The sequence below is a fragment of the Alligator sinensis genome, unplaced genomic scaffold (genome assembly GCF_000455745.1).
Source record: "Alligator sinensis unplaced genomic scaffold, ASM45574v1 scaffold1059_1, whole genome shotgun sequence".
In the NCBI taxonomy this organism is placed as follows: domain Eukaryota; kingdom Metazoa; phylum Chordata; order Crocodylia; family Alligatoridae; genus Alligator; species Alligator sinensis.
Window position 1 is genome coordinate 566,126 of NW_005842103.1, and position 14,773 is coordinate 580,898.

At 53.8% G+C, this 14,773-nt stretch overlaps 1 protein-coding gene across 1 annotated transcript in view; it reads right to left on the bottom strand.

Annotated features, from left to right (window-relative positions):
• Window positions 1-14,773, bottom strand: part of DLG3 (discs large MAGUK scaffold protein 3) — a 111,138-nt gene that overhangs the window by 86,345 nt on the left and 10,020 nt on the right. The window lies entirely within an intron of this gene.

The window sequence follows — 14,773 nt, forward strand, 5'->3', positions numbered from 1 at the left end:
CAACCCCAGTCCCCTCAGCGAGCAAGTAATCCCTTACCAAGGAATATCCAAACCTTCGCACACAACTGACAGGCCCGGTGCCCAAAACACCAAGACCACTTTGTAACAGGCCACAGGTAAAAGCAGGGGGGACGAGGGCACTGCCAATACCTGCCACGGCAACGACACGAATGTAGTGGGCTACGATCTTCTCTGAGAGCCAAGGAAACGAACCGATTCCCACACTGCAGAGGAAGTGGAAAACCTCACAGCGACCGCTAATCTGATTTGGGGGAAAAGTCCTTCCTGCCCCACACTGGTGACTGGTGGGACCCGAGTACAGCAGCGAGACCCTCCAGGTTGGGAGCCTCTGGGATGTCCAAGGACTGGCAGAAGCATCAGCACATTGCAACCAAGGACTCCAGGCCTCACCTGTGGGCAATGCTGCAATGCGTCCTGGCCCCAACTATTGACCGACAAGCCCTGAGGTACGGGGTTACCCGACGTCTCCCAAATGCCGAGAGCGGGGCTGCAAACATGATCCCACGTGTTGCACACACGTGTCACTGTGCAGAGTCCCCTGCCTTCCTGCCCACGCCATGCCTCCTGTCCCCTTGGTTTTGCACCTAATACAAATACAGGCCGGGTCTGAAAGGGGAACACGCTGGCCTCAGCTCTGCTGACACAGGGATAACACCGGCGCCTGCAGGCATCAGAGCAAACCACTGCTTTGCTTTCGGGTTTGTACTGTACGTTCAGTACAGTGCCCCTGCTCACCCACACGTTGCAAAAAAAGGCAGGATCTCTGCACAGGGATGTTTCCTATTTATAGGCTGCCTATAGAAAGGAGCAGATGTTGCACCCGCCCAGCCCAAACTGGGCAGGCTGACAAAACTGTGCAATTTAGGAGCAGGCAGGGAACGTATATCCTCTGAAATAGTCTCTCTCTCTTCATCTTGTTAAGATCTGCCGCTGCTCACACTATCATCTGTTCAAATAAGCAGGGATAATCCAACAGTGTCAGCCTCAGAGCTCTCGAACAAAAGCCGCGGGGAAGGGACAGAGTCAACACCTCATGGGAAGCGCGCGGAGCAGGTGAAGGATGGCGGGGATGGGCCGCACTGGCAGGCTGACAGCGATGAAGTCAGCTTCATTACCGAGTCACGTGGGGAGCAGGACTGTGCGGTGGAGGAAGAGCAGCATTGGCTACGTGGTGCTGAGCTGCTGCTCATCAGTGGTATTGTTCCTGTTTAATTTTATCTGCACAGCTGCCTGCCCGCCTGCACTCCTCTCCCCGAATGGGGGGAGGCAGCTGAGTGGTGTTTGGAAAGCAAGGAGGCCTCGAGGCAGCCCCAAATGAGAGTGAAAATGGTCCCGGAGCAGCAATGCAGCTCAGAGGGAAGGTCACGGCTACATTTCCAGATCCTTTCTTTGGACGCATGGGGTAAACGCGAGCAGGAAACCCCATGGGTGCCGTGCCCAGGGGAAAGGATGGCACGTGATGGGCAGAGCGATGCGGAGGCTGCTGAGCGGCCCAGGTCACCCCATGACACTCATCAGACTACTGGCTTCGGGTTCCTGAGCACCCACTTTCCACGTCGACTCATAAAACAGCCCAGACAAGATGGTTTTGGGCATCCAATCTGAAGTCCAGTTAAAAGCCTGTCCATAGGACTTTCCCAAATTAATTCTTCCTTCAACTACAGCATCGCCTCTTTTAGAAAACATCCAACCTTGATTCAGAAAGTCCCGGGACTGCCGAATCCAGATGTGGTGAATTGCTGCAGGGGCCAGTTGCCCTTGCATTAAAAACGTGCTCCTTGTATCCAGTCTGAATTCATCCATGTTCAACTTCCAGCCGCTGGGACGTGTCACACTTTTGTACGTGGATTGAAGAGCTCTCTGTTGTCACATTTCTGCTCCCTTACGTAAGTGCTTAAATGTTGGGATCACTGTTAAGAGAAGCAGATTGAGCTCCTTGGGTACGTCGCTAGAAGGCAAGTTCCTCGATCCATGAATCATCCCTTTTCTTGGCTCTTCTCTGAACCACCTACAACTCACAAACGTACTCTGAGTTGTGGACACCAGAGCTAGTAATCCAGTCGGGACAGCACCAGTGCCAAGTCCAGCCGTCTCATCACCGCGGCGTTTCCCTATTACACGTCCAAGGATTGCATTGGCTCTGTTGGTGACAGAGTCGCGCTGAGAGCTGAAGGAAGCGTGCAGGAGCTGGCAGAGGACGGTCTTGGTTCATTAACTGGCTAAGCGTGCTTCCTTCCCTACTAAATAAACACGGGGGGGGGCCACAGGATTTCCTCAGGTGCGTCTGGGACACAAAGCTGACCACAGGTTTATAGGGCTTCAGGACCCTTATAGGACCGTAGCAAGCATCCTGGGCTGCAGCTTTTGCAAAGCTCTAGCACGACAGGCACAAAGCGATAGAGAAGACAGCAAAAGCTCACCTTATGCAATGTTTCCTCCGTGCCCCTAGCTCACTCGAGACGTGATTTCACCGTACTCAGCTGATGAAAGCAGTCAAACTCAGCAGCCTGCAAAACTCTCCCCCTACGAACTATATTTCTTTCAGTGCCCATGTCCACCTCAGTCTCCCCTGTTTAACCAATATCTAGCAACACTTCAGAGTCTCCAAGCTATAGCCATTAGCATTAACTTAACCATCCAAGAACTGCTCTGGAGGCCCTTTGTGAGCACTGCCTTAACTGTAGCAGGTGGGTTTCTGGGCATCTCCCCTGGACAGAGACTTCCCCACGACGCATGCCAGCGGCTTAACACCTGCACATGCACCTTTGTGGTCTTTCCCCACCAGCCACTGACTTCTCACTACCTACAGTAGAGACTCGTAAGCCTAAATCCAAAGGGCCGCATTTAGGAAACCATACATCCTCCTTTCCTTTATCTGTGACTGCCTGAGTTTTCGTGTCCTGGAAGGCAGGACTATGCAACCAGTGCCCCCCAGCCCTGTGGTTTTCTCTCTCCTATTCCTGGTGCAGTTGCCATAGAGAGACCTCTCCAAAGCTTTGCCGTTTGCACAAGGTGCCATTTTAGGACTTTTCCTGCATTGCGCTCTGGAAACGCTCCTGGCCCAAGCCAGCCAATATGCAAGACGCCACCTGTGAAACAAGACATAGATGGAGAAAGGGCTCAAGGCTCAGAGAGTACAGAGAGGTCAGACTAGATGATTGAACGGCCCCTTCCGGCCGTGAAAATCTGCACGTTGCTGTGACGGCAGCTACAGAAAACCTGAAGACGACAGGATGATAGATGGGCGCTTTGACCCGGCAGGGCCAAGCTCATACACAGTCAACGGATGCCAAAATAAGAGAACCGTCTCTTCTTACCGACACAACGGTTGCCCGCTTCACTTCCCCAGGGTTATGATTTCGGGATAGTTCTGCCCAGCACCCGCTCTCGCAGGCGGCACCGTAGGGATGCCGAGTGCTATGCATTCGTTTCTGACAATCAGGTTTTCCTAGCAGTTATGTGACTGGGACGCACATCCTGGCATCATCCTTTCTCTTTTTTTTGTGTGTAGATTTGCTCTCAAGAGCTCACTTGTAACTTCAGGGCAAGGCAGGCTTTCATAAGCTGCTCCTGAATTCAGCTGGCATGCCCGCAGGGGGTCAGAGCTCACCTCTTTCCAGGTGTTCGGATTTATCTACAAAGATACTAACACGTTGGATGTCAAGCTTCAGGCCTAGGAGGTCTTCTCTGAGGGCTGCTCGGGGCCGAAAGCCATTTCCACTTCCCGTCCATCCAAGAGAAGCCGGTGATCCCCCGTGCCGCCGGGAGCCCGCGGGAATGCGTGGGTCACTCTGCTGGGTTCGAAACCCCCCGGGCAGGGAGGGTAACGAGGAGTCTGCCACCCGCTCAGACATCGCTGCTCCGCTTTACGGTCCGAATCCTTTCACATCGATCCGTTCGGAGGAACACGGGCGAGGCTGCCGTGCCATCTGGGGACGGCGCGCGTTGTCGTCTACAAGAGCGTTGGAGAGGCTGCGTTGGAGACAACACTCCCGTTTCTCTGCGGAAGATCACCGCGAGCTGGAAGAGCCAGCCCTCGGCCGCCGGCCCCTCTCGGGCTGAACGCCTTCTCGGTGCTAGCTAAGTGTCTTCTCTAAGCATCAGGTGCATAACTGTGCCCACACGGCCTCTCCCAGGAAGGGGGACCGCAGAGGACAGGGCAGGACCCCCACCCACGCCCCAGCTGCGGGAGAGCTAGAGGCACGCAGCACCCTTGCTGCTTTAACGTCTCTGTTATTCTCCACCGAGGACCGGTCTAGAAACAGGCTCCAGAGTCAGACCTGCTGCCTCTGGGACCATGCTCGACGGCTCCCGCTCCACACCACCTCTGGATCCAGCTCCTCAGAAACATCAGCTTTTGTACTGGAAGCCTCCGAGCCTCTCGATATCCTCTACAAGCTGTGACTAGACGGGGTTGGAAGACAAAAAGCAGAGGGTTTATTCACCTCTCGTGCACAGACAACTAGCCTCAGCAGCAGGTGAAGACTTCTTCCAGGGACTGAAGCCCACCATACCCCACTTCGCGCGGGACGCAGCCAACCCATGCAGTCACCTCTCCGCGTCCTGGGTAGCGAGCGGCACGACGGCTCCAAATCGGTCGCGGCTCTCACGGCGTTGCCTAGGCCAGGTGGGGCACAGACATTTTTGCGACGCTCCCGCCTGGCCGCGGGGAGGTCCTGCTGGGATCACAGCCCACCGCTCACCCCGTGCACACGCAGGCGCCCGCCCGCGATGCCCAAGGACCTGCCCTATGCAGAAGTCGCCAGGGCTCGTTACGAGGTCCCTTCCAGCAGGGAAGAGCAAGGCAAGCACATCCCCTTCTGCCCGACGCCGGGGAGCGCTTGTGAAAGGCAGCCGGCAATCTCCGCCAGGACTCGCGCTCCCCAGGGGCAGCTGTCCACAGTGAGGGCCCCGGCACATCAGGATCAGCGAAGCTCCTGCAGCCCCGTCCCTCCATGTGCCGAGATCCAGCTGGAGTGACTCATCCTCACTCCCCTGCATTCGCACGAGCAGAGCAGCAGTCTCCCCGGCTCCGTCCCGCCGCCCCTGCAGCGCGAGGAGGTGGCACCGCGGCTCAGGCGCGGGGAGCGTGAGAATCATCCATCAGGAGCCCGAAGCGCAGGCTGGGATTTTCACCTGCTTCGTATGCAGCCACCGAGGCTGCTGGAGCCTCACTAAGACGAGCGGCGAGGTCTCCGTGCCCTTCTCGCGGGCAGGCGGCTGCATCGCCGTGGCCTTCCCGGGCGCACTCTCCTCGGGCACCCCGGCAGACGCAACGCCGCTCGCCCCAAGCGGCAGACTGTTTCGAGGCGCGCGAGGCAGCTGCCCGGCACGTGGGAAGCCTGCATTGCCTTTGCTGGAGGCGTGCTGGGAGGAAGGAAAGATCTTTGGATGCTGGACACGACCGGCGAGAATGAAACGTACTCGCACGTGGAAACGTAAACCCGACTCCTGCACAGGTTGGTGCGTTGGTGCCCACCCCGCCGGCAGCACGCGCTTCTTTTCCGCTCCTCGCAGAGAGAAGACCGCCTGTCCTGCTGGAAAGCACTCACTGACGAGCTCTTGGTGGGTAATCCCTTAATTAAGAGCTCCCAGCGTGATGTGGCAGCTACGAGAGCGAACGGGCTCCTCGGGTGTAAGAACAAGGAAATACTGAGCAAGAGGAGGGAGCGAGGACGGCCGCTGTCTCTGGGAGGAGGAGGCCCCGTGCTGTTACTGTATGCCGTGTCCAGTTCTAGTTGTCTACACATTAAAAAGGACATTGAAAAAACGGAAAAGCTCAGAAAAGAACGAAGGAATTATTTCAGGTCTGGGAAACCTGCTGTAAGCTGGCAGAATAAAAGAGCTCGGTCCATTCGGTTTGCCTAAGTGAAATTCAATTGGAAATTGATCCTGGCCTAGGAATACCTCTGAGGGGAGGTTTCTGACAGCAGACGGCTCTTTCTCCTAGCAAACAAAGCCAGCACTAGATCCAGCGGCTGGAAACTGTACCTAGATGCATGCGGGCTAGAAGTAAAGCCCAGCAATGAGCAGAACAATGGGTCGAGATGTGGTGCTTTCTCCTTAAATCAAGGCTGGATGTCTCTTCCGGCAAGAATGGCTCCAAGACGACCAGAGCTACGGGCTTCCTGCAGAAGTCACGGCCTCCTACGGCCCGTGCTGCACAGAAAGTCCCATTAGATGACCCCAGAGTGGATGTCCAGAGGCCGAGCAGACGTGGGGAACCCGCACTTCAAAGAGGATGAGAGAGCCCGGGCTGTATGATTGCGCTTTGGAGAGGAGAACAATTTTACTTCATCCCCAGGACTGTCTTCTCCTCCCTTTGCAACGCCACCCACAAACCACCAGCTGGGCCAGCATGGAGAATCCCAGGTAGTTTGAGCAATACCAATGATAAAATTGTACGATTATAAAAAAAGGCTCAACAGTGGCTCTTACAGCTTTACAGGCCAAGAGAAATACCACAATACTGCCACGTGTCAGGCCACCATCCTAGCATACGTCTCCTTCCACTTTCCTATCCCTCATTACTTCTGGCCAGTGATCGGCTCCAGTTACCCCACAGGAATCACGCTAGGCCAGCAGTTCTCACCTTTTTGTAGACTCCAGGCTCCCCCAGCTAGACCTGAGGCATGCATGGATGGGTTCAAGGCACCCTTTGGAAAATGCCAGCTCCTAGCTTTCACTGCTTTTCTCTACAGAAAAATGATAGAGCAATTCTGCTGCTGCAGAGAACTCAGAAAGACCATCACACGGCACGATGTGGAGTGAAAGCTCCACCTACCTGTTTGCAGTCTGGGTTTATCTTGTGAATCGTGTTTGCACACCTTGCAGTGCTAACATTGCACAGCACCCCATGGCACCCTGGTTGCAAACCCTTGTGCAAGGCTATCCCCTGCTCTATAGCTCAAGGGAGTGCACTAGAGATGAACACTACTTCCCCTCTGTAGCATGCATTCAATAACTCTTTTGTGCTCCTTCACAGCACAGTGAGAACCAGACCAAAAGTAGCAAGCAGGGTCCACGTGCGATGTGTGGGACGCCGCGTTTCCTTACAGAGCGTGCGCTAGCGGCACTGGAAGAGTCTAAGGATACATCCGCACTAGAAAAATTACCGGCTGGTGACAAGAAGCAGTTCACGTACCTCAGAGGGAGGAAGATACAGCCTTTCTGTAAGGGCTATTGGAGAGGTTGATGCTCCTTTGCTGGTATCCAAGTAGTTTTCAACCCTGGTTGAGGGGACGAAGTGACTGTCATTTTGGAGGTGACTCTGGGCCCACTGAGTTCAGCAGTCTACCTCCAACAGTGACCACCATCAGCTGCGTCGGAGAGATGTGTAAGGAGCTCTGCATCAGGCAGATTATTTTATATCTGCTCCCTATTGTTATGCCTCTTCCTAATATCTTATGGTTCAAGATTGAGCGTCATCTAAGCAAGAGGGATAATGTCTCTGCCAAAAACAAACCAATGCAGTTAGCATTAACCATTATAACTCTGACTATTATTGTTATCTGTTAAAAGTTCAGTCCTTGCTGAATCCTGTTAAGTTCATGGCCTCAGTGACAATTATATGCTATGTGAAAAGCATTCCCTTTTGTCCGTGTTGACATTTAATGCTGCATTTAAATGTAGTGGGAAGTCCCCTGCTTGTGCCAGGGGATGAGGAGAACAGATGTCTAATCTATTTCTCTGTATGATTCATTACTTCATTCATTCAGACGTCACACACTTCTCTTCTCAGCACCCTTCAGACCTGCAGCCCGGTTTTCAAGATGTGGTGACCAGTACCGTACAGAGTCCGTAGCTCGAAGGCCACATGCCATTTCCCACTTCACACACCTTCCCAGTCCTTTTGCAGCTTTTCCAGGCCCGAACGTCTTTGGTTTCTTGACCACAGCTGCATAGTCAGCCCAGGTCGTCACTGAGCCCGGGTCCCTTCCCAGAAGGGATGCTCCTTATTCTGCGAAGTGAATGAGTAGTTTACATTTTTCTCTCTGAAGTGCATTACTTTGCATTGTTGACTTTGAACTTCATCTGCCATCATGAAGTCAGTTCACCTAGCTTGACTGGGGCCCTTTAAAGGTCTCCACCATTCTCTCTGGGCTTCATTAATTAGAGGGAGGAAAGACATTTACAATAGACGCTCGCTTTCAAACCGGGTCATTGTCCCAGTAAACACTGCCTGGGAGGTCAGACGTGTATTTTGAAAGAGAGAAGAGAAAACTGATAGGTATTGCATGCCCTGGCACGGTGAACTAGAGCAGCGTCACTGGAAGGAGCAGAACCTAGGCCAGATTTCTGTTTTCACCTCAATTTGCTGCTACCCGCTCTTTCCTCAGCGCTACAACACGACCTTCCTCCATCGTCTCAAGTACATACTTGCATATATGAATGCAGAAGACCTGTCTACTTTATAAAGTACCCAGACAGTGAATATCCAGGGGCTAGAGGTCACAAGCTACCTGCAGAGATGGGCTGGGGAACAGCTTTTTGGACACACTGAGCTATACCCAGGTCCTTTCCTTTGCACGTATGCCCGCTGTGGCTGTGTCCTATTCACCTGAAGGTGCTCCTTGTAAACGGAGGAGACTAAACTCACTAACAAAGGCTCCTCGCTACTGGACGACTGTGCCCGCTCTCAGGGGCAGAGCAACTTCATTTGTTCAGCAAACGTGTAAGTGGAGCAATCAAATGGTGCAGTTCAGGCTTAGCCCCGGGGAACTGGGCAATCTGGCATTGCACATGCCGTGTGTAAGGTCTGAAGAAGAAAGTCCGGGCGTGGATCCCGTTCCCACCCCTTGCAGGGGCACAAGGGCGGCATGTGGAGTGGGCTGAATCTAGCTCAAGTGCATCTTTTGATATAAAAAGCGATTCTCCTCAATGACACGAAGTGACATCGCAGCCTATGGCTCCTGCCCATGTGCAGACAGGCTGTTAGTTAGGGTTGCTAGGCAGCCAGCTAAAACAGCCTTGCCGGGGAGGAGAACCCACATTAAGCACAAGCACAGCGGATCAGTTGGGGGGGAAAAACCTGGGCTCCATCAGAAAGCCCCAAGTCCGCTGAGCACTTCGTGCTCGCCCCGCTGCTCCCTGCCGATGTCCCCCAGCACCTCCAGCCCCGAGCTCCCCACGGGCACAAGCGGCAGTCCTGGCCTAGGGCGTCCGCCTCGGCCCGGGGGAGCGCGTCGGGTAACGGGGAACGGCGAGACCTAATATTGCAAACACCAGCGCCCTTCTTCATACCGTACCTGCCGGCGGCGTTTGATCGCAGCGGCAACGGGGCGTGCTTCTCCACCTTAAACTCACCGCAGCTACTTTGGTTACTGCCCTCACCGGGGAGCTGCTCTTGGCTGTTTCTTTAACATGCGAATAAAGACAACGGGACAGCAGCCTTCACCTCTCCTGCAGCACAGGCAAGCTCGCCGTTACAGCTAGAAGGGGTGTTTTGCCCGCAACTTTTTATTTGTATTTAGTGAAAAGAAGATTTTTTTCTATACTGAAACATTTTACAAAGATATCTATATCTATATATCTATATATATCTATATAGATCTAGATATATCATCTATAGAAAAGATATATATCTATATCTATACATAGCTATATAGATATAGATATATATCTTTGTAAAATGTTTCAGTATAGAAAAAATCTTCATATATATATCTATATCTCTCTCTCTATAGATATAGATATATATATCTATATCTATAGAGAGAGAGAGACATATATACTGTATATGGAAAAAATCTTCCAGGAAAAACTCTTACGTGTACACACACACACACACACACACACACACACACACACACTCAAATATTTCAAAATGTTATTGTTTTATTTTTTTGGGGGGGGGGTGTTCATTTTTTCTTTTTCTGCTGTATGCAGAACAAAAAAGCAATGAAACTGTGATTTCACCATGCTGGAACTTTTAAAAAGCTGGAGAAGTTTAGAAAAGTTATAGACTAAGAAAAGGAAAAGGAAAGTAAAAAAAAATGACAGACCAGGAAAAAATGCTGAATGCCATTTCTTTCATTGCACTCAATGGCACAAAGGAAAAAGGAAAAGAAGGAAACGAAACCTAGGAGTTTTTAGAAAAACTTCTATAGTTACACATTTTGAAAAAGTGGAAAAAGGACTGTAACTTTGAATATTTTCATGTTTTTTTCTACTTTGCCCAACTCAATTCACTACACTCCTGTCAACTCACAGGAAAGGCACCGAGCAGCTCTCCTTCACTGGTATCTAAAAAGCGAAACCCCGGCATCCAGGCTCCGCGCTGCATTAGCGCAGGGAGTGAGGAAACAGCAGAAACGGGCGGTTTACATTGCAGAGCCATAAATAAATGACATTTAAAGGCACAGATGTGAGAGGTGCGAAGTCTCCCCTGGACATCACTGTTTGAAAAGTTCAGCAGAAAACAGGGATGCGGCACAAGCTGAAAATCCTGCGCCGCGGTGCCTTGCCTCCATGGCTCGCCGTCTCTCTCGACTCCCCCTAATCTCATCTCACCATTTCTCCGCGCTCTCCTCGCTCCAGGACAAGACTGAAGTTTTAAAAACAATACGATCGGGGTTTTACCGAGTACGAGAAGGGACACCATCTACATTTCCTCTGCCTGAAAACCCTGTTCGTCGCCTCTCTCAGACGCCTACAAAACGTCACATGGACGCTGAGCAAACCGGCTCCAAGACGCGCCGCCAGCCCGAACGAAGGGTACTTCTGGTAGGAAGAGGCCGGGATGGAAAATGCTTCCCCAGCACAAGTGTGGGTTGCTATGGAAACACTGCACAGCCTTGCACTCGCACGCTCAGCTTTGGGGCAGACTCCCAGGAAATCCCCTCGGAGGGTTTTGAGTCGGCAGAGACTCGAGGGGGGACTGGGGTTCAGCTGGCCCTCACAAGGAAGCAGCAGTTTTAGTTATCCCAATGAAAACTGGGTACAGGTTTGCAAGGTCAGTTGAGCGGTGACCTATACAGAAACGGGACCGTCGGCCTCAATACCTCTCCGTACCCCCATCCATAACCACGCTCTTTTCTCCTTTTGCCCACGTTAGAAAACGGCGCGTTAGTCCAATGAACATCACAGGCAATAGGGGCGGGGAAGCGGCAAATAAAGGGCAGAAATTACACCGTTGTGGGTGCCAGGAAGAGAAGCGCCAGAACCGAATGGGTGCTACCTGCCACACCTGAACCAGCGCTGATTGGGACTGCACCTCTGTGCACGCAAGCACCTAGCTCTGCTCCGCCTGCCTCCGCCCTCGCCCAGGCCAGAGGGGCTTTACCGCACAGCTCGTCGTCTCCTTTCCTTAGGCTTGTCTGGACTTAAAAGTTTTGCTGCTTTAATTTGACTGGCAGAGTGAACGGTGCAGCTGCCCCCCGCACAGCTGCATGCAGCTCCGAGCAAAAGGGCAAAGCCCTCCTGGAGCCTCACCTGGGGCAGGGTGCTGTGGGCATGCATCACCAGGCTGGAAATGCTGACGGGCAGCTCCGTGCTGCTGGCGGTCACTCTCACCAGCTGCGGCTGCTGCCCTGGCGTGCCGTCTCCCTGCGCCCCCTTGGACCGTCTCTGCTCCGCACCCAGGAGCGGCTCCTGCAACGAAACACAGACGAGGGGATGACAGGTCCAGTAACAGCAAACGGGACACAATGAGGACAAAACGAGGTGGCTTGACCCAGACCCCACGGCGGGCGGTGAAGGAGATGCGCAGGCAGAGAGGAAAGCATCTCTCTGGAGTCAACGGGCCAGCAGGTCGCAGGACCCTCGCACTGACAGGGAGGTGGGCGACCCCGGGGCTCCTAGACCACCGCGGAGGGTGGCACCCAGAAGGCAGATCGACCCCGGCGGTGGCAGTCATCCAACAGTGAGAACAGCGCTGGCCCTTGAAGATTGCTATCGCTATTGCTATGAAGCCTGCGAGACTGCAAGAGGACCCTTCCCTCCGACTGCCTTGTGGCTCCCAACGCCAGCAGCGAGGAGCGCCGTGTCCGTGCACCACGGCTCAGCCGTGTGCACACGCACCCGGGAATCCCACACTCCCACATGCCGCTCACCAGGTGAAGGCTGGTGGCTGCTTCCAGCGCCTCCCTTTGATGTCACTGCACTGCCATAGCATAATGCCCACGTGCCCAAAGGCATCGTCCCCCGAGCGTCACAACCGGGCGCTAGGCATCTCCGGGACAGAGGCCCTGGGGCCGGGTCCTGTACAAGTAAGGGGGTTTGCAGAGAGTGGAGGCAACAAAGTCATCGGGGTCTCCAGTTACTACCAGGATACTCCCACCTTGAACGTGAAGGATTCATGCCAGGCAGGAAAACTCTCATCTGCCCCGAATGGGAGAAACCGCTGCACCGAGCAAGAAAAAAAGCACAGGCCTGCAGATAACTGCGCATCGGGGGAGAGTCTGCGCCGGCTCCAGTGACAGACCAGGATTGTCAGAGACTTGCTAATGCTCCCTCCTCGCACATCACCTGCCAGAGGAGTTTGCTCCTTACAAAGCCCCAGGCCTCCCCGAGCGAGCCCCACTGGGTCTGGCTGCCCTGGACGTGTGCTGCGGACCCACAAGCTCCGCACGCAGCATCCGCCGCCCCAGACAGACAGCCGTGCAGAGAGCGGGGCAGGGGCTGGGAGGCAGCGGGCAGGAGCACAACTTGCAGGGATGCAGGGTGCTGCCCGGGGAAGGAAGACGGCACAGTCTGTTCCCGCTGTGCACGGAGACACATGGATGCTGGGGGCGGCAGGGAGAGCTCGCAGACAGGGAGGAGGAGCGGCGGAAGAGCCTGTCGACAAGGATGCCGGCTGTCTGGCTGCTCCCCCTCCCAGACCCGCAGAGACTGACCCCAGGCGCAGGCCGTCCAAACGGCCGGGCAGGAGTGACGGCTAGTATTTTTTGCAGCCTCCAACAGGACCTCGGGTTGAAGCCCCATGATAACAGGCAGGCCCTTAGCCAAAAGGTCATCCTTCACCCTCCCCAGAGTTGCACAGAGACGTCCAGGCTGCAGAGACCCCCTGGGCCTGGCCCAGGTGAAGGGCACCTACCAGGGAAGCAGGCTGAATAGCCCGGCACTTCCTGCTGGGGTTACAACACTTCGCTCCTGGGGAAACGGGTCTGGCCAAGGAGCTGCTGCCGAGAGAGAGCTGTCCTGGCACCCCCTGGCGACCGACCGCTGAACAGGGAAAACAGGAATTTGTCTCGGCGACAGACAAATGCACAAGACGGCTTATTCTGTCTCGAGCACCACTCGCGCAGCAGGAAGGACGAACTTGTGCTCTCCCGGGGAGTCTCAGGATAACAGGGGTTACTTTGAGGGACCAGAGGGGTCCTGCAAAGTGCATCCTCCTAATCTGCTGCTGCCCTGCACAGAAGCCACGACTCGGTCCTGCTTTCCCTGCACCTGACCGCTTCATACGCCGAGGTGCCTTGCTTGGGGCCCCACAGACCTTTTGACTCTTCCATGTGGGCATCTGCTTGCTGCTAATGAGGCAGCTGTTATAAACACCCCCCCGCCCGGCCACCTCCTCTGGCCCTGATATTATTGCTCTCCCACTTATTTCCACGTAGATTTTTAAATGCCTTTATTGACTATTACATTTCCTGAGGGCTGTGTCCAGCTCACTGCCTGGAGAGCAGGGCTGGCACCCTACACAGCGCACCGACTGTAAGCTTGGTGACTTCTAAAGATGCTCATAATGCAAAGACAATCTCCCTCCTCTACTCCCCGCACATACTTAACCTTCAAGGTCAAAGACTTTCTGTCAACATCTCAAAGTGCACGTGCAAATAAATCTGTAGCCCCTTATTGTTGTTTATAACGGCACATTTTTTACTCGGGTGAGCTCCTGAAGCAACAAGCTCAAGTGCCAACAACATGCAGCTGATTCCCAGCTCCCTGCGGCCTCTGCCACGCGCAGCCTCCAGCTAACCACGACCGCTGGGCAGCGTGAACCGCTTGAAGAGTTTGCAGTCACCGCACAGTCTCCTGTGGTGCAAAGTGCATGCCCACAATTAACCAACTCATTTCATTATACGAGAGGCTTCCAGATTCCTGGTCCAAGCTCATCTCTCACATGGAAACATCTGTGAGCAATGCTTTCTGTCCTCTCCAGTCAGCTAGGGCACTGTCTCAGGTCATATGTTCGGGCCTCCGTTTATATCTCTGCTCATGCAATGGCCCGGTCATCAAACATGCCGGGACACAGACTGTGCTCAACAACTCCACGATGGAGCTTTCTACCAGGAGCAGAAAAGCTCATCTGTGAAAAGCTCATCTGTGCAAGACACTTTGAGCAAGCTGGCCTGAGACGGCAGCAAGAACAAAGCCCAGCACCTTCCCCTTGAAGGACAAAGCACGCTCCTTAGACCTGCCTTCCCTCAGGGAAGCCCCGGGCAGCATGGACATTTGAATACAAACCTACCTACAAGAAAACCTCCCCGTGGTCCCTAGTCTCAGCTTCAAAAAAAAGAAAATTGCCCCATACATACAATTAGTCTCCTGGCAAAGGGCAGAGAAAGGCAACAAGCCAATGTGACAGATATTAGTCGGGTTGCTTAATGCAATACTGCAAGATGCTCAGAGATTCGGTTATGGGGACAGTTTGAGAACCTGAAATGAGTTTGGGAATAGGGGTGTCACCAACAACTACTCCAGTGCTGCGGGTGGAAATACTTCTTTGCCAGCACAGGTGTGGGAATAGAGGTTTTTCCAGCGGTCACTTGTTTCTATGCAGATGGTGTAGGATCAGGTAGGAAGAGCG